The 18952-nt window shown below is 48.9% G+C and overlaps 1 protein-coding gene across 6 annotated transcripts in view; it reads right to left on the reverse strand.

Moving 5' to 3' along the window:
* Nucleotides 1-2786, reverse strand: part of LOC138510347 (glycine N-phenylacetyltransferase-like) — a 264370-nt gene extending 261584 nt beyond the window's left edge. For 2 of the 6 annotated variants that reach the window (XM_069625923.1, XM_069625920.1), the window contains exon 1: nucleotides 2672-2786. The gene's annotated coding sequence lies outside the window, so the exon portion shown is untranslated. Of the gene's footprint in view, nucleotides 1-2258 lie in introns of all 6 variants that reach the window. The other 4 variants (XM_069625924.1, XM_069625922.1, XM_069625921.1 and 1 more) reach the window with 4 other exon arrangements.
* Between the last annotated feature and the right edge of the window lie 16166 nt (nucleotides 2787-18952).

Consider the following 18952-nt stretch of genomic DNA (forward strand, 5'->3'; position numbering starts at 1 on the left):
TTATATGGGCGTCGGTTCACGACAATCACGGACCACAAACCCCTGCTGCCCATCTTCATGGGGACATCGTCGCACCCTCCGGCACGAATCACCAAATGGCTCCTACACCTTCAGCAATACGACTTTGATCTCATCTACCAGCCAGGCAGTGGAAACCCCGCGGATTTTCTCTCGAGACATCCGCGAGCGGCGACCCACCAAGAGATCCAAGTGGCCGAAGAGACTGAGGAACACATATGCCAAGTGGTACGCGCAATGAGGCCTAAGGCGGTGAGCATCGAGGAAATTGAGTCGGAAACCCACAAGGACCCTTGTTGCGACTTGGTGAAAGATGCCATCATCTCGAGTGATTGGAAGACTTTCATGAGACACACCCACAACAGGACAGAGGAAGCGAAAGGGTTTCTGTCCGGCATGTTCACCGTCAGGCAAGATCTGTCGATCACTGAAGGGGGGGTGATACTCCGAGGAAACCGCATCGTAATTCCTCTCAAACTACAAGCCAGGGTTGTGGCCCTAGCACATGAAGGACACCAAGGACTGGCTAGAACAAAGGCCCGTATAAGGCACAGGGTATGGTTTCCCCAGATCGAGGAACGTGTAGAGGCCCTAATCAGCACGTGCCTATCCTGTCAGATAACGGGAGCCCCGCCAGAACCGGAACCAATTCTATCGGCTGAACGCGGCAGCTCTCGGTGGGAGGCAATCAGCATTGACTTCTGTAAGCTACGAGAAGGCCTCTACCTACTGGTGGCCATTGACGATCACTCGCGCTATCCTGAAGTGGAAATAGTCGAATCCACCGCGGCGGAAGTGGTCATTCCGGCCATCGAAAAGATGTTCGCAACTCACGGATTACCCACCTCCATCAAAAGCGACAACGGGCCGCCGTTCACAGGGGTGGAATTCAAGAACTATTTGCAAGAACTCAATATACAGTACCACCACATCATGCCGGGATGGCCCCAGGCAAACGGGGATGTGGAACGGTTCATGAGAACAATTAACAAAGTGCTAAGGGTATCCAAGGCGAATGCCAGCCCATGGAAAGTTGATCTGTACCGTTTCCTCAGAAACTATCGGGTCACCCCCCACAGCACAACCGGTATACCACCGGCGGACCTTATGTTCGGCACCGTTATCAGATCCTCGATTCCGCACCATCCGAGCAGGACCCCGGACGGGGTCAACGAAGAACGCACAGAAATGAGGAGAAGGAGTGCCAATGCCCACATGAGCGGCAAGAGGAGAGCCAGGCCGTCCAACCATCAAGTAGGGGATCAAGTCATCATGCTACGCAACCCCACCAAGGCAAAACTCAACACCAGATACGATGAACTGCCATGGACCGTCAGTGATCGGCGCGGAACCATGGTGACAGTGACACGAGGACGCCGTCAAGTGACGAGGAATTCGTCGTGGTTCAAGGCGGTGCCCCACACCATGTGGACAGACAAAGAGGACCACCGGGAGGATGAGGATGCTCGGTCCAGCGAAGAGGAACCCGGATCCATCCCGGACGAAACAGGAGCGGGGCACAGGACTTGGGAACCGCTGGATGCCCCTAGCCTCGAGGATACCACCAATGAAGGTGAGCCAGATCCGGGGCCAAGGGGGGGTAGTCCCCGAGAAGGGCGATACGGCCTGAGAACTGCCACGAGGCCGCCAGCCAAGCTAAGTGACTATGTGTGGTAGCCAACACACCCCGTAGACTACCGGTGAACGTCCAGTTGATTGCAGTTGTATTGTGTTTGTTTGTTTTATAATAAAGGAGGAATGTTATGTTCCGCCCTGCGTCCCGCTACGCGGTGACGCAGGGCGTCTCTAATAAAAGCCCCGCCCCCGCGTTTGGGAGGCAGTTCCGGGGCAGACCAGCAACGCGTGTGGGTGTCTGTCCCTGCAGCTCGCGCTGGCGCTGCGCCACAGGCCGCGCGGCCTAGCCTGGACCTTCCAGCCCCCGCGTGCGCCCACCGCGGGCGGGAATACAACACGCGCCACCACTGGTTGAGTCTGTAAGGACATAAGAACGTCAGAAAACCTGAACATTACCAACTCTGCCAACGCCACCCGCGAGCTTTGAGTTGCTTTTTCTGCATTTTTCCATTTACACCACTTTTTATTTTTCAACACTTCAACGTATGACTACTAAATCAGCCGGAAGATCTTGAAAAGATGATCATATATCCTACAGCGTGACCGTGTCAAGCGCGAGCGTTGCAACTGCCAGTGGTTATTTCTATAAAAAGATTCTATCATACCTGCGCCTCGCAGGTGTTGGTTGGCACGCGGCTCGGGATTTCAAAATCCGGTTCGTCAACGTCACCGCTATGCACACATGTTCTGTCCTGACGAGGACCCTGACATGTAAGCGTTCGTAATGTCAAGATTGTACACACACACACAACTTACTTCTCCAATAACCGCCTAGACCAAGCCTCTCTGCAGGAGTGTAGATGTGAAGGAGGAGCAGGAGTTGCACAGAAAACACCACTCGCATTTAACGGCTTCTCTCTGCCAGACTTGCGAAGCGCAACCCCAGCCAAGCGGGAGGCTCAAACTATTCCCGTGTTCGGGCTGTCCCTTCTATATCTCTTGCCACCCACCTCTCAGCGAGTACAGTGAAATTGTGAAAAAAGCGAACGCAAACTGCTTAGATTCGCTGGATACTCACAGTGTTTACGTCGGGATAGGACTGGAGCTATTATGCAAAACAATAAGTACAAGTTATTGCTCCTCCCTCCCGTGCCTTGACGGTAAAACCCCTTCCGTTTGCTCTACAACAGCAGCGTCGAGTGATGATCGTGCTCATACTGGGTGGGAGGGGAGTCTCAGTACCGGGCCGAGGAAGAGTTGGACTAGAAGTAATGAAGATTACTGGGAAATAATCTAGGCATTACCTCCATGTCAATTGTCCTCATCCCAGCATTTATGTTCGACATGCATGTCGCGCTATCCATTCCATTTGGGAGATTTATGCCTGTCCTGCTTTTAACTTTGCATTCTGAGACTTGTAGGCATGGCTTTATAATGGAGAAATCAAGAACTACAAGCGCCAGAATGCAAAATGTAAACCAGGACTGTATTAGAGTCTCCGGATTCGAATGGATATTGTTGGCACATATGGTTTGGCACACACCCACCCATTGCTGCAGGATCTCACAAAAGACTCATTAGCCTAAACAAATAGAACCAGCAGTAGTACTCTGTGCACAGCACATCATGGAAATCCTTTATTAGACTAGAACCCAGCTGTCATCATGGCCAGTGCATTAGCCTTCAGAACTGTAACAGTATGCCATCTGATGCATACATGCCAACATTCTGTGACCAAAAATCTGTAGGAATCTTAAAGTTTCAAAAATAGTCAGGGGAGGAGGTAATGATAGGAATAGGGCGCGTCAGCAGCCCATTGTCATTGAATGAGCCCGCCGCCGCGGGTGCTTTCAATGACAATGAGGCGCCTGCCACGCCTTCTGCCATCACGCCAGCTCGGGGGAGCCCTTGAAAGACTCGCCGGAGTTGACCTTGTGGCGGGCTAATGGCGCCTTTTGTGAAAGGCACTCGCGGCGGAGGGGCGCCCTTCGCCCACCTCCATGGGCGCCTTTTACATCGAAGGCCTGCATGCTGCGCCTTCTCCCGCTGCGCCAGCTCGGGGAAGTCCTTGAAAGACTCCCCCGAGCTGGCGTGGTGGGGGGCTAATGGCGCCTTTGGCCAAAGACACCCGTGGTGGAGGGGTGCTTTTAGCCCACCGCCGTGGGTGCCTTTGACATTAACAGCCTGCATGCAGCGCCTTCTCCCGCTACGCCAGCTCGGGGAAGTCCTTGAAAGACTCCCCCGAGTTGGCGTGGTGGGGGGCTAATGGCGCCTTTTGACAAAGGCACCTGCGGCAGAGGGGCGCTTTTAGCCCACCGCCGTGGGTGCCTTTGACATTAACAGCCTGCATGCCATGCCTTCTCCCGCTACGCCAGCTCGGGGAAGTCCTTGAAAGACTCCCCCGAGCTGGCGTGGTGGGGGGCTAATGGCGCCTTTTGCCAAAGGCACCCGCGGCGGAGGGGCGCTTTAACCCATCGCCGTGGGTGCCTTTGACATTAAAAGCCTGCATGCTGCGCATTCTCCCGGTACACCAGCTCGGGGAAGTCCTTGAAAGACTCCCCCGAGCTGGCGTGGTGGGGGGCTAATGGCACCTTTGGCCAAAGGCAGCCGCGGTGGAGGGGCGCTTTTAGCCCACCGCTGTGGGTGCCTTTGATATTAAAAGCCTGCATACTGCGCCTTCTCCCGCTATGCCAGCTCAGGGAAGTCCTTGAAAGACTCCCCCGAGTTGGTGTGGTGGGGGGCTAATGGCGCCTTTTGCCAAAGGCACCCGCGGCGGAGGGGCGCTTTTAGCCCACCGCCGTGGGTGCCTTTGACATTAACAGCCTGCATGCCATGCCTTCTCCCGCTACGCCAGCTCGGGGAAGTCCTTGAAAGACTCCCCCGAGCTGGCGTGGTGGGGGGCTAATGGCGCCTTTTGCCAAAGGCACCCACGGCGGAGGGGCGCTTTAGCCCACCGCCGTGGGTGCCTTTGACATTAAAAGCCTGCATGCCGCGCATTCTCCCGGTACGCCAGCTCGGGGGAGCCCTTGAAAGACTCCCCCGAGCTGGCGTAGGCAAAAAAAAATGTAAACAAAAAAAAATCGGTATTTGGTGTCAAAAAATCGGTAGGCGGTAGGACTGCTTAAAAAGCGGTATCCTACTGCCTAAATCGATAGGGTTGGCAAGTATGCTGATGAGGGTGGGATAGCCTGAGCTTTTTTGGTAATATGACACAGGTAATACTGTTTTTGAAATTGTGCTCTGCCAATCCGACCCCACTTATAATATGCCATGCCAAAAAAGCATAGCACATCCATGTACCTTTGTTGTAGTTGTCTACTGACATCCCTAGTGGCGGCCCTGCAGTGACGCCCCGGCCAGGTTCCAATGTCACAGGTGCATTCCTGAAGACAGCTGCTGGAACCCAAAGTTTCAAAAGACATGTGACTTTTTAACTTCAGAGATGTTGCTGGGGCTCCCAAACTTCCTGTTACCCTCCTCCTGTTACCTGCCTGCAGTCAAAACACTCTGGGTATGGCATCAGAAAGCAAAGGATTTTTTTTTACAGCAGCCGTATTGGAACCCCATTCTTGATAGGGACCAATCTGAGGTGGCATTTTGCCTACATAGGGGGTGGCCTCGATTCATCTGTGGGTCATATTTGAAGAAGTAAGGTCTGCTCCAAAGTCCTCTGCCATAAAGGTGAAGGCAGGGAGCTCCAAGGTAGAGGCAAGCTCTTCTCCCTAAACATCCCATGGGCCTATTTGGAATGACCAGCTGGCTGGACAAAGCCTACTGCAAATGTGTCACTGGTACCTAGGACCATGTGACTGGAGGTGACAGAACTCTACAAGTGCCCTCCCCACTTTTTCTGGTTGGGAAGGGCAGAAGAAAGGACTCCCTTTGCCCCTGGGACACTGAACTCTGTCTCCCAATGACTGCAAGGCCAAGAAAGATACCCAAAGCCCATATATTGCCTCGAGACACCCTTCAAGTCAGCTCAACTGCGTTTGAACCTTGGTTAGCCTCTTCAGAACCTGCATGCTGCCTTTAGCACTCCAAGTACTTCTGTCCACCCACCGTCCGTTTCGACACGTATCCCTGCCGAATAAACACATTGAAGTGCATTGTCTAAACTCAGCCACCAACTGGACTTCCTACAAGTCACTAACCCAACTCTCTGCATCTCGACCTTCCATTAGTTCTAACAGAAGCATCTACTCGACCCTACTCAACCCTGTATCGTCTCAACCCAACTCTACAGCTGGCTCAACATTTTGACAGTTCTTCGAACGCGACTGAATCCACTGGGTGCACGACTCAAAATGGCATGAATGCTGACTAACCGATGGGACAGAATGAATCGCCCCTCTTGACTGGAGAAAAGTGCCTAGAAGCCTGAATTGACATTATTGAGCCCTGAAAGACAAGAATTAAAAGTATTTAAAGAAGCCCTCTGGGTCACCTTAAATGATGCTAGTAACCTGTAAACCCCCTCTTCTCCACCTTTTGAAAGACATATTCAATAACTTTGACATTTTGCTGTTGAAATCTTTGCCTGAACACCCCTGTCTACAAACCCAAAATGGCCCTTTATTCTAAAGTCTGCTTTCTATAGATATTCCCTTCCAGAGGTGGAAAAGTAGCATTTTTAGTGTTGCGAGTTTGTTAGATAATTAAAGATCCTATTTATATTGAATATTGCTTGGACATTCTTTTATTTGATTAGCATAGTACTACTGTTGATTGGTTTGGTTCTGTAGCAGCTCACACCCCTTGTCCAGACTCCTGGTCGTTGATGCAGGAGAGTGTCCTTAGGAACCATGCAATGGATCCACCACTGCTGAGTCTATTCACTCCCCTCCTGTTTAGTAATAGGATAGGGAGCAATTAAACAGGGCTGGGGTGACTTATCGGTTGCGTCCCTTTCTTATCCCCCAATCCAGACCACCACAGGAGCTGTGTAGGGTGACAAAAAGGAAGCCTTTAATACATGATTGGGTCAAGTGTGTGACAAGGCAGGCATAAGATTTAGCCAGGAATAAGACATGTGTTTACCTGCAGTCCTGTTGTGTCTTTCCTGAACCATCTGAAAAGGGGATTCCTATCTGTAACACAAGATGGGTTCTAGGTACTAGAACCGCAGTGATACCAAGTGTGGGGAGTCGGGTGTACTTAATTGCAGGACAGGGTACTTCTTTACTTGATTCTGCACACAAATTGAAGTAAACCTTAAACAGGTTTCATTGAGCCTAATAGTATATAAATGATAGCTTGGGTAGAGCTGAGAGTAAATACAATGCACTCCTATAACCTGCAGAGAAGCAGTCTAAGCGTGGAACAACTAGCCCAGAACAAGGAATCAAACATAAGAAAAACGTGTCAAAGACAACCCTCCTTCTTACCTGACTATTTACCTAGGCTTGGTAACTCTTTCCAGCTTCTTTTGTGTCTTGAAGACCCCGAAATGTCTTGCACCTGGTGCATCATGACACCATTTGAGAGCATACAATTGGCTTTCTCGTGTGGGTAACCAAAGACAATCTAAACGATATAACAAGCTGTTTTCCGTATGGTTATGATCTTTTTCTAGAAACCTCTTTCTAGACGCTTTGTTATATAATTGTTGCAAGATTTTTTCCCATGCTTAAGTATGGGTCTGTCAACCATGATGATTTTATCTGGTATAATGAATGGTAACCCTTCTTCTTCAATGGTAGGTTTAGCACACATCCTGGATAAGCATCAGCCTCTGTGTTCATATGGCCTGGTTTGTAAGGGACCGTAAAATCAAAGCGGGAGAAGAAGTGGATTCAACGGTTTTGTCTTTGGTTTACTGGTTTTGTAGTCTTAAGAAATTCCAGATTTCTATGGTCCATCACAACGGTCATGGGATGTCTACCCCCCTGCATTAAGTGATGCCAAGTTAAGAAAACCTCTTTTATAACCAACAGCTCTTTCTCAAAGATGCTGTAATTGCATTCTGCAGGGTCAAGGTTCTCGAGTGATAAGCCACCGGATGTGTAAAGAGTGTAGTCAGGTCTTTCTGCAAATGCAGGGCACTTGTCATGTAGCCAGAAGCGTGGAAACTCTGGGCGAAGTGGAAGACGGGCCGCTTTCATTGAATGTGCCTTCACGCTGTGCAAGTTGTCGGGGTAACGGTCTAGTGTTTTGTTTCTCTGTGATCAGAGCCGTCGGATTTAAACACTTCCTTCTGGCGGACCCAGTGCGTTGCAACTGCAGTGTCTTTCCAGACTCCCACCTCAACGCTTAGCGATTACTCTTTGAAGTACTCATACTTCGTTCGCTAACGTGAACTCTCTCTTTTTGCACCGTCTCTTCTGTGCTGCTCTTTCCTCCTTCGCTTTCTCTCTTTCCGTTAGGCTTTCCTCTTTTCTACCCTTCGCTTCCTACCTTGCTTCCTGCTTCTGTTTTTTCTGTCCACCCCGCTTTACTGTGTGGTTTTCCAATATGTCTTAGTTTCCGCCTTTGGCGTCCTTTCTTACTACTCACCCTTGCTGATTGCTCGCTCCAGTTCTCCCTTCTGCCTGGACTCGCGTACAAGAATTGTGAAGATACCCTTGTTACCATCAAATATTATGTTCCTTTCTTGGAATCCATAATTACCACCAAGCTACTTCAAGGACTGGACTACTACTCTTGTTTGTTTTTGTTTTTTTGCCTCTTGGCTTTTTCCCCTTCCGGCTGTCCTGGAAGGGGGTCTCTATCGCTGCCCTTGCAACTGTGATTGCGGCTTCTTTCCGTGGCAAGCCACAGCTTCCAAATAAAAAAAACCCTGGAAAATTCTCACACTTGGCGAAAAGACCTAAAGAATGTCTACTCCACGGACTCATCGGACACAGGTGAGGAGAGTGGGAACAGTGATTCTTGGGAATCAGAAGGTGGTTGTGACAGCACCCAAGGCTTTATCAGACGCGTCAGCCTCCACTGTGTATGGTTGATCAGGATCGGGAAGGCGTAGTACTGGCGCCCATGTGAATAGTTCCTTGAGTGTTTGAAAGTCAGGTTGGGTGTCAACAGACCAGACAAAACGTGTCTCCTTTTTAAGAAGTCTGGTTATGGGGAGCAAAAGTGAAGAGTATTGAGGTGTAGACCATCTGTAAAAGTTAGCAAAACCCAAGAATCTTTGTCATTCTTTGACTGTTTTGGGGATTGGCCATTCCAGTATAGCATGGATCTTTTGCGGGTCCATTTCTATGCCCCGAGGAGACAAGTTGTAACCCAGATAAGCGATTTGAGTTTGATGAAAGCTACATTTGGAGATCCTAGCGTAAAACTGATGCTTCAATAAACGTCTGAGTACTTCCTTTACCTGTTCCACAGGTTCTGTATAGGAGGCTGAATAGATCAGAATGGCGTCAAGATAAATAACGTGTACATCCAAAATATATTTGAATACCTCATTCAGAAAAGGCTGAAAGGCAGCAGGAGCATTGTATAGCCCAAAGGGTACTACGAGATACTCGTAATGCCCGAAACAAGTGCAGAATGCTGTTTTCCACTTGTCACCAGGATAGATCCGTACTAGGTTGTACGCCCCTCTCAAGTCTAACTTTGTATACACATGACTGTGGCCAGCCTGATGCAACAAGACCTGGATCAAAGGTAGAGGGTATTTGTTTTTTATGGTGACAGCATTTAGCTGATGGTAATCTCTACAAGGTCTTATTAATCGCTGTCCTTTTGTGTGATAAAAACAAGGGGGCTCCTGCTGGAGAGGTGGAATGTCTAATGTGGCCTTTTCACAGGTTTTCCTCAATGTAGGCCATAAGTACCAGGTTTTCTTTATCTGATAGGTCATAACTACGCCCGGAAGGTATTTGAATACCGGGAAACAAATCAATCTGGCAATCATATGGTCGATGGGGGTTGTGGGGTAACTTATCGGCTTCTACAGTATCAAAAACAGACGCATACTCCTGGTATTCTGGAGCTATTACATTGGTTAATTTGTTCTCAGAGATCGGATGTAGCGCAGGATTATACTTAGGCCAAGGTGTTTATAATAAAGGTATGGGACCTGATAACTCTTCCGGAGACGAAGCAGGGCAGCATTTAAGTGTATGTTCTGCCCAATTTATGACAGGATTGGTCTATGTGAGGAACCTGAGGGCATCCCCCATCTACTCCCCTTGGATCTTCTTATGTGAGCACGGAAAGGCCATCCCTTTTGGATAGTGACCCTGTGGGTGGATATGCGAGGGAGGATCACCTGGGTAGAGGGACCTTGGGGAGTGGGGAGAGGATGTCTTCAGATGAGGCATGGTATTCCCCTTTCCCTTGTCAGAATACACCCTGCCCTCCCTCTACATTTGTAGGTCATCAGTCTGCCCCTCTTTCACACACACACACACACACACTGTCCCACATTCATATGCCTTTAAGACTGGGACGAAGAAGAGGCAACTAGGAGTAAGGCACACTTCCATTTGTGCACACCACTGTAGTACTGAGACGAAGAAGAAGACTGTGAAACACCGCTACCATGGTCATGGAATGCCCCTCCAATAAAGGTAATTGGAGTCAGGCAAAGGACTTACACCTGCAGCCAGTTGAAAGGTCGCATGTGTATGTAAGGAGGAACAAGCCAGAAGCAAAGAGAGACTCACTTAGAGGGAGAGATCCGCCTGCAGGGAGAAACCCGCTTGGTTGAGAAGGACGTGGCAACCGGGTACGGAGCAGATTGGAGAGGGACTGGTGAAAAAGACGCTGAACGCTGCAGCAGAGCTAGAAAGATGCCACAGCCCAAACAGGCTGTGAGAAGGTTGAAGCCCTACAGAATCCAGTGCTGTGTGTCCCCGGCAGGAGCTGGGGGACACTGAAGACTCCAGAGAGCCAACAAAAGAAGCAAGAAGGTTCGGAAGAGGAAAGTGCCACTCGTCAGAGCTCCCGGCGAGTGAAAGGAGAGCGAGAGACTGCAGTGGGGAAAACCGAAAGCACTCGGTGGAGCTGCCGGGTACCAATGAGTGACTGAAAGGAAACTGTCATGCCAGGGTGCTCCAGGGCCTGGGTTTGGGCACACAGAAATGCAGATCAGATCAAACCTTATGATAAAAGGGTCGGGAGATGAAGGAAAGATTAGTGAATGCTGAACGAGCTGCAAAGTGTTTCATGCATTTTTGAATACCGAACTAAAGAAAAGTTATGCAAATTACATGAAAGTACTGCACGAGTGAAATGAAAGTGATGTTCAATTTCGAATACAGTGAAAGCAAGTAAAAAGCATTGATGGACAATGTGAAAGTATGAACCAAATGAAAGCATTTTGGGCTTAGGAAGCGAGTGAAAAGCAAATGATAAGCACTATTTTGAAGTGTTAAAGCAACATGTGACAATGATAACGCCCCATAAAGTGAATGGTGTGAAAGTCACATTGTGGCAGAGGCTAGGGACTGCCAAGGAGAAAAAGAACTGCAAGTGGAGAATTGACATTGGTTCAAAGAGGCAATCTGGGTTTGGCAACGAAGTCCAATGAGAACAAGTGAATATAACAAAGTGCCAAGGGTTATCAGTTGCACAACCTGTAGTGGGTAGACTGTGTGGTCCGACAACTACACCTAAACCGAGTAACCCCTACTTGGAGTGATCCAAGGAAAGTTAAGATACTGAAGCTGTTGTGCCTAACAAGTAGTAAATTGATTCAAAAAGAGAGCAAGCTAAGTGAACTTTTGACAAGCCTGAAAGGTTGCAAAGTTGGCATGGAATATTTATTGAAAGCCAGGAGAACTGACTGTAATTTTGAAGCTAAAAGAGCTGCCTTCTTGGAGTAGGGAACCCAGAGGCTTTTTTTGGAACTGGGTTAAACTTGGGGAAGGGAACCCGAGGTCTTTTGTGTGGAACTGTTTTGAACTTGGGGAAGGGGCTGAACACAAGCCAAAGAGCTGGAAGAATCTCGAAAATGTATTTTGAACGCTGTTTCTTTGGTTGCTGACATGACTACACATTGTATTTCTTTGGTCGTGAGGGCAAGGTTTGGACACAGACTTTTAAGTTGAACTTAATGGCACAAACTATCCTTAGTATCTTTAGGTATGGAAACTCCACCTTAGCATAGGACAAATTAGGCCTTACTCCATCCTGACAAATAACTCCTTTATTTTAGAAAAAGTGAATTTGTTGTCTGTTTTACTTCATGATGCCTTCAAAAATGGTGTCAGAAGTGGGATGCAGCTCAACCAATACAAGTTGGGGAACTCTCAAATTAGAAAAACTGAGTACCAGACCCCTCAGTAGCCACTAAGGGCTTTATTGGGTTTGATGTTTGTAGCAGCAGGGACAAAATGATTCCCCCAGATGAAAGAAGACTGATACCCACTGATTTGATGATAAATCTTCCACCCCCTGAAACTTATATTAGATTTGGAATTGATGTATTGGCTTGGGTTATAGACCCAGACTTTAGAGGTGATGTTAAACTGTTGTTACAGAACCATGGAAAAGATCCCTTCCACATCCATCAAGGAGATACAATTGTTCAAGTGGTGCTTGAGAGTGCAATGTTCCCTAGGATCAACGAAGAGGCCAGGAAAGAGAGAACCGATAGAGGTACTCGAGATTTTGGGAAGGTGGATGAAACGCCTGGCAACCACCTCAGAACCTGAACATAAAAACGTCAGAGAGAAAGAAACTGAAACCCTTCTCGACCTAGCCTTTGCCCAAAGGAACAACCCATTGTTTGCTGAAGCCTTTTTACAAGTTACATCTGAACAAGAGGGCGGTGAGGAAGGAGGATCTTTTTTCTTCTTAAAACATGGGCTTATGTATCAAGGAGACACCACTTCAGAAGGCTTAGAAAGAACCCAACTGGTTATCCCTAAGAGTCATAAGCAAGTGGTACTAGAAATAGCTTACTCACATCTGACTAGAGGCCATTTAGGACAGACAAAGACACAGGCCCAAATTACTAACAAGTTCTACTGGCCAGGAATAAATACAGACATTAAATACTTTATCCAGGTATGTGAGATCTGCCATAAGACTAGTACTCATATGCCACTACCAGTTCCCTTAAATAACAGGTGCACAATTTACGGCCCGCTGGCCAGTTGCGGCCCGCCATGCTGTTTTGTCCGGCCCGTCCAGGGATGAAGACATTGCTAAAGGAGTGCGGCCCGCAAGCAGCATCGGCTGCCCTCCGTTAGGAAAATACTTTGTTATTCTTCTGGGCTGGGCAAAACACTGGCCCTCATTGGCTCAGTGCACACGCACCACGTAGCTCCTACGAGCCACGTAGTGGGTCAATAAGGCTTGATGCCGGAAGGCATTTCAGTCTTGCCACGCCAGCTGTAGTACCAGATACCTCACCAGCGTTCCAGCTAGCCTGCCTTCCAGCACGACCCATACGTACATATTATTTTGGTGGGGGGGGGCTGTTTGTTTGTGTTTGTGTGTGCGTCGGGTGTTTGTCCTGCCTGTATATTTGTGTGTCGGGTCTGTCCTGCCTGTATGTTTGTGTGTGTTGTTTTTGAGTGGAAGTGCAGTGTATGTTGAGATGCGGGGGTGGGGGGGTGTCGGGTCTGCCTGAATGTTTGTTTTAGTGTGGAAGTGCAGTGTATGTTGCGATACGAGGTTGGGGAGGGGAGTGTTGGGTCTGCCTGAATGTTTGTTTTTGAGTGGAAGTGTAGTGTATGTTGTGATGCAGGGATGGGGCGGGTGTCGGGTCTGCCTGAATGTTTGTATTTGAGTGTAAGTGCAGTGTATGTTGAGATGCAGGAATGGGGGGTGTGGGGTCTGTCTGAATATTTGTTTTTGTGTGGAAGTGCAGTGTATGGTGAGATTCAGGGGTGGAGGGGGTTCGGGTCTGCAGGAATGTTTGTTTTTGTGTGGAAGTGCAGTTTATGTTGAGATGCAGGAGTGGGGGTTCGGGTCTGTATGGGTGCATGGTGTATGCTTGAGAGTTTGTATGCTGAATTGGGGGTGGGGGGTTCAGGTCTGTATGGGTGCATGCTTGTGAGTTTGTATGCTGAGGTGGGGGGTCGAGTCTGTATGGGTGCATGGTGTATGCCTGTGAGTTTGTATGCTGAGTTGGGGGTGGGGGGTTCGGGTCTGTATGGGTGCATGCTTGTGAGTTTGTATGCTGAGGTGGGGGGTCGAGACTTTATGGGTGCATGGTGTATGCCTGTGAGTTTGTTTGCTGAGTTGGGGGTGGGGGGTTGGGGTCTGTATGGGTGCATGCTTGTGAGTTTGTATGCTGAGTTGGGGTTGGGGGGTTCAGGTCTGTATGAGTGCATGTTGTATGCTGAGTTGGGCGTGGCGGGGTTGGGTCTGGTCTGTATCAGTGCATGCTTGTAAGTTTGTATGCTGAGTTGGGGGGTTAGGGGGTGTGGTCTGTTTGGGTGCATGCTTATGAGTTTGTATGCTGAGGTGGGGGTTTGGGGTCTGTATGGGTGCATGGTGTATGCCTGTGAGTTTGTATGCTGAATTGGTTGGTGGGGGTTCGGGTCTGTATGGGTGCATGCTTGTGAGTTTGTATGTCTGAGTTGGGGGGTGGGGGGTCCAGTTCTGTATGGGTGCATGCTGTATGCTTGAGAGTTTGTATGCTGAGTTGGGGGTGGGGGGTTCGGGTCTGTATGGGTGCATGCTTGTGAGTTTGTATGCTGAGGTGGGGGGTTGGATCTGTATGAGTGCATGGTGTATGCCTGTGAGTTTGTATGCTGAATTGGTTGGTGGGGGGTTTGGGTCTGTATGGGTGCATGCTTGTGAGTTTGTATGCTGAGTTGGGGGGTGTAGGGTTGGGGTCTGTATGGGTGGATGCTTGTGAGTTTGTATGCTGAGTTGGGGGGTTAGGGGGTTGCGGTCTGTATGGGTGCATGGTGTATGCTTGTGAGTTTGTATGCTGGGGTGGGGGGTTGGGGTCTGTATGGGTGCATGGTGCATGCTTGTGAGTGTGTATGCTCAATTCGGGGTGGGAGTGTTGGGGTCTGTATGCCGAGTTGGGGGTGGGGAGTTCGGGTCTGTATGGGTGCATGCGTGTGAGTTTGTATGCTGAGTTGGGGGGTCCGGTTCTGTATGGGTGCATGCTTGAGAGTTTGTATGCTGAGTTGGGGGTGAGGGGTTCGGGTCTGTATGAGTGCATGGTGTATGCTTGGAGTTTGTATGCTGAGTTGGGAGTTGGGGGGGTTCGGGTCTGTATGGGTGCATGGTGTATGCTTGAGAGTTTGTATGATGAGTTGGGGGTGGGGGGTTCGGGTCGGTATGAGTGCATGCTTGTGAGTTTGTATGCTGAGTTGGGGGTGGGGAGGTTCAGGTTTGTATGGGTGCATGGTGTATGCTTGTGAGTTTGTGTGCTGAGTTGGGGGTGGGGGTCTATATGGTACAGGCTTGTGAGTTTGTATGCTGAGGTGGGGGGTTGGGGTCTTTATGGGTGCATTATGTATGCTTTTGAGTTTTTATGCTGAATTGGGGGTGGAGGGTTGGGGTCAATATGGATGCATGCTTGTGAGTTTGTATGCTGAGTTGGGGTGGGGGTTCGGGTCTGTATGGGTGCATGCTTATGAGTTTGTATGCTGAGTTGGGGGGTGGGGGGTCCAGTTCTGTATGGGTGCATGCTGTATGCTTGAGAGTTTGTATGCTGAGTTGGGAGTGGGGGTTCGGGTCTGTATGGGTGCATGCTTGTGAGTTTGTATGCTGAGTTGGGGGGTGGGGGGTCCAGTTCTGTATGGGTGCATGCTGTATGCTTGAGAGTTTGTATGCTGAGGTGGGGGTTTGGGGTCTGTATGGGTGCATGGTGTATGCCTGTGAGTTTGTATGCTGAATTGGTTGGTGGGGGTTCTGGTCTGTATGGGTGCATGCTTGTGAGTTTGTATGCTGAGTTGGGGGGTGGGGGGTCCAGTTCTGTATGGGTGCATGCTGTATGCTTGAGAGTTTGTATGCTGAGTTGGGAGTGGGGGGTTCGGGTCTGTATGGGTGCATGCTTGTGAGTTTGTATGCTGAGGTGGGGGGTTGGATCTGTATGAGTGCATGGTGTATGCCTGTGAGTTTGTATGCTGAATTGGTTGGTGGGGGGTTTGGGTCTGTATGGGTGCATGCTTGTGAGTTTGTATGCTGAGTTAGGGGGTGTAGGGTTGGGGTCTGTATGGGTGGATGCTTGTGAGTTTGTATGCTGAGTTGGGGGGTTAGGGGGTTGCGGTCTGTATGGGTGCATGGTGTATGCTTGTGAGTTTGTATGCTGGGGTGGGGGGTTGGGGTCTGTATGGGTGCATGGTGCATGCTTGTGAGTGTGTATGCTCAATTGGGGGTGGGAGTGTTGGGGTCTGTATGCCGAGTTGGGGGTGGGGAGTTCGGGTCTGTATGGGTGCATGCGTGTGAGTTTGTATGCTGAGTTGGGGGTTGGGGGGTCCGGTTCTGTATGGGTGCATGCTTGAGAGTTTGTATGCTGAGTTGGGGGTGAGGGGTTCGGGTCTGTATGAGTGCATGGTGTATGCTTGGAGTTTGTATGCTGAGTTGGGAGTTGGGGGGGTTCGGGTCTGTATGGGTGCATGGTGTATGCTTGAGAGTTTGTATGATGAGTTGGGGGTGGGGGGTTCGGGTCGGTATGAGTGCATGCTTGTGAGTTTGTATGCTGAGTTGGGGGGTGGGGAGGTTCAGGTTTGTATGGGTGCATGGTGTATGCTTGTGAGTTTGTGTGCTGAGTTGGGGGTGGGGGTCTATATGGTGCAGGCTTGTGAGTTTGTATGCTGGGGTGGGGGGTTGGGGTCTTTATGGGTGCATTATGTATGCTTTTGAGTTTTTATGCTGAATTGGGGGTGGAGGGTTGGGGTCAATATGGATGCATGCTTGTGAGTTTGTATGCTGAGTTGGGCTGGAGGTTCGGGTCTGTATGGGTGCATGCTTATGAGTTTGTATGCTGAATTGGGTGGGGGGGTTGGGATCTGTATGGGTGCATGCTTGGGGGTTTGTATGCTGAGTTGGGGGGTAGGAGGGTTGGGGTCTGTATGGGTGCATGCTTGTGAGTTTGTATGCTGAGTTGGGGGTGGGGGGTTCAGGTCTGTATGAGTGCATGGTGTATGCTTGAGAGTTTGTATGCCGAGTTGGGCGTGGGGGGGTTCGGGTCTGTATGAGTGCATGCTTGTAAGTTTGTATGCTGAGTTGGGGGGTTAGGGTGTTGGCGTCTGTATGGGTGCATGGTGTATGCTTGTGAGTTTGTATGCTGAATTGGGGGATGGGGGTTCGGGTCTGTATGGGTGCTTGGTGTATGCTAGGGGAAGCCTTGTGAAACCAACATCTGGTGGTTGACTATATCATACACTGCAGAGGCCCGGTAGGATTCAGGTTGCTGACAGGTCTTTGTGTGAGAAGTTCTTTACATATAACATGTTGGACTGATTGCACCCATCATGTGAGTTGGAATGCAGACTCCCTATCTTTGGGTAGCTTATTGGTTTTGCAAACTCCTGGACGAATGAGAGGTTAGAGATTGGTCACTAGTTTCAGGGGCCGGATGCAATAACTGGTCCCCATAACTGCTCCCCAAAAAGAGATGTCCAATGGCATTAAAACAATAGACCCAACTGGAGTCCGGAAAGAGATTCAAGAGAAGGCATTCAGGTATCTACTGGCAAATATCAAGCATCAATTTGGAGGAGCAGGAGAATCGCAATGCACCTCTATCTTTTGATATAAGCTGCTGGCCGATTAGAGAAGGAAGGCTTGCCCAAGAGCCCAACCATGATGGAATTAGCACACACAAACAAAATCCAGAGCTTAGCCCATCCTGGAAACTTAGTTTAAAAGATGACATCTGGAACATCATGATCAGAAACATATCCTGCCCTCTTTCTACTTGAGAAACCTTAAATCAGAGGTCTTCAAACTTTTAGACCCCGAGCCTCCCCTAAGAAAAATGTCTCCGGGTCGGCCCCCCTAACCCCTTGCACATGGATTCCAAAAATTTTACTCGGTTGCAAAAGGTTATCACATGCTGGCGTAGAATGGTGCCCCTAATGCAGGAGTGGGTGCCAAACACTAAATTGTTTCAAAATCATTGCTTGCAATGAGTGAGATCAGAGAGGACAAATATTTGTGAACAAAGCATTCAGATTATTTTGCTAGAATAGAGGGCTCGACTAAAAATAGTGTTGGATATTTATTTCCCACAAACGAAAACAGCCAATATTTCTGTCCCACAGTAACATTTGCCATGCAAGTGCTGTAACAATTTGTTTCTTAAGTACAACAACTGACTATTAATGAGGTCACTTGCACGTTGGACAGTGACATACTGGAGAACTACTGTGAAGGGTGGCCCTGCTTTTCAGCAGCCAGCCTGTCAATATTGAGTTCGATTCTTGCAATAGCCAACCGCAGATTTTCTTGCACATCTAGCTTTGACCGATATTTAGTCTTTAGGGCCGCAAGTGCTGAGAAATCAATCTTGCGTAGGTATGAGGTGCTGAAAGTTAACAGTACATTGACTGCATGTTTGGATTAAGTTGGAAACACGGCAGACACATATTGCAAAAATCCACCCAAAGACAATTTTCTAAATTGGCTCTCCAGTAGGCGGTCACTTTGGAGCTCCATTAGTTCCTCCTGGAGTTGTATTGGGAGATGGGCTCCTACGTCTGCTAGGAAAGGCTGAACCACCCAGTCATTCAGGTTACAATAGTCCTCTGGAAATTAATTCGAGACTGGTTGTGAGAGCCTTTAAATGGTTTTCTATTAGTTCTGCAACACACGAAAGATCATACTTCGTCTCCTCAAGAGCATCTAGATCTTTTCTCATTCAAAAAGGCCTCAATTTCAGAGGTCTTGGAAGTGATTCATAAGTTGAGGCCATCTTCCTGTCAGGGGGACATTTTCCCTGTGAAGCTATTCAAAGATCACGCAGACACTGTGGCACCATGGGTTGTGCAATTTGTCAATCAATCTTTTGAAGAAGCCTATGTTCCTGCTGATCCTAAGGAAGCATGGATTACTCCTCTTATAAAAAAGGAAAACCTGTATCCTTCTATACCAGGAAACTTCAGGCCCATAACAAACGTGCCGTTCCTGCTTAAAATTATCAATAGGATTGCCTATATACAATACCAGAAGTTCATAGATACCAACGAAATCCTGGCTAATGAGCAATCCGTCTTTAGGGCCAAACATGAAACAGAGACCGTGCTTCTGGATCTCCAGGCCAACATTGCTAGTACTGTTGAGAAAGGAAACACAGCCCTACTTATGCTACTTCACCTTCCCTCAGCTTTTGATTTTATAGACCATGATTTCTTGGCTGAGAGATTGAAATCCATTGGCAGATGTACCCCTCCCCCAGAAATAAATTGATTTAAATCTTTCCTAGGTCCAGGAATGGCCACAGTCATAAAGGGCAATTTCAGCTCCCTAAAAACACCGCTGACCTGTGGTGTACAGC

Source organism: Ambystoma mexicanum, chromosome 6p (genome assembly GCF_040938575.1).
Source record: "Ambystoma mexicanum isolate Mex_15411 chromosome 6p, UKY_AmexF1_1, whole genome shotgun sequence".
NCBI classification, from domain to species: Eukaryota; Metazoa; Chordata; class Amphibia; order Caudata; family Ambystomatidae; genus Ambystoma; species Ambystoma mexicanum.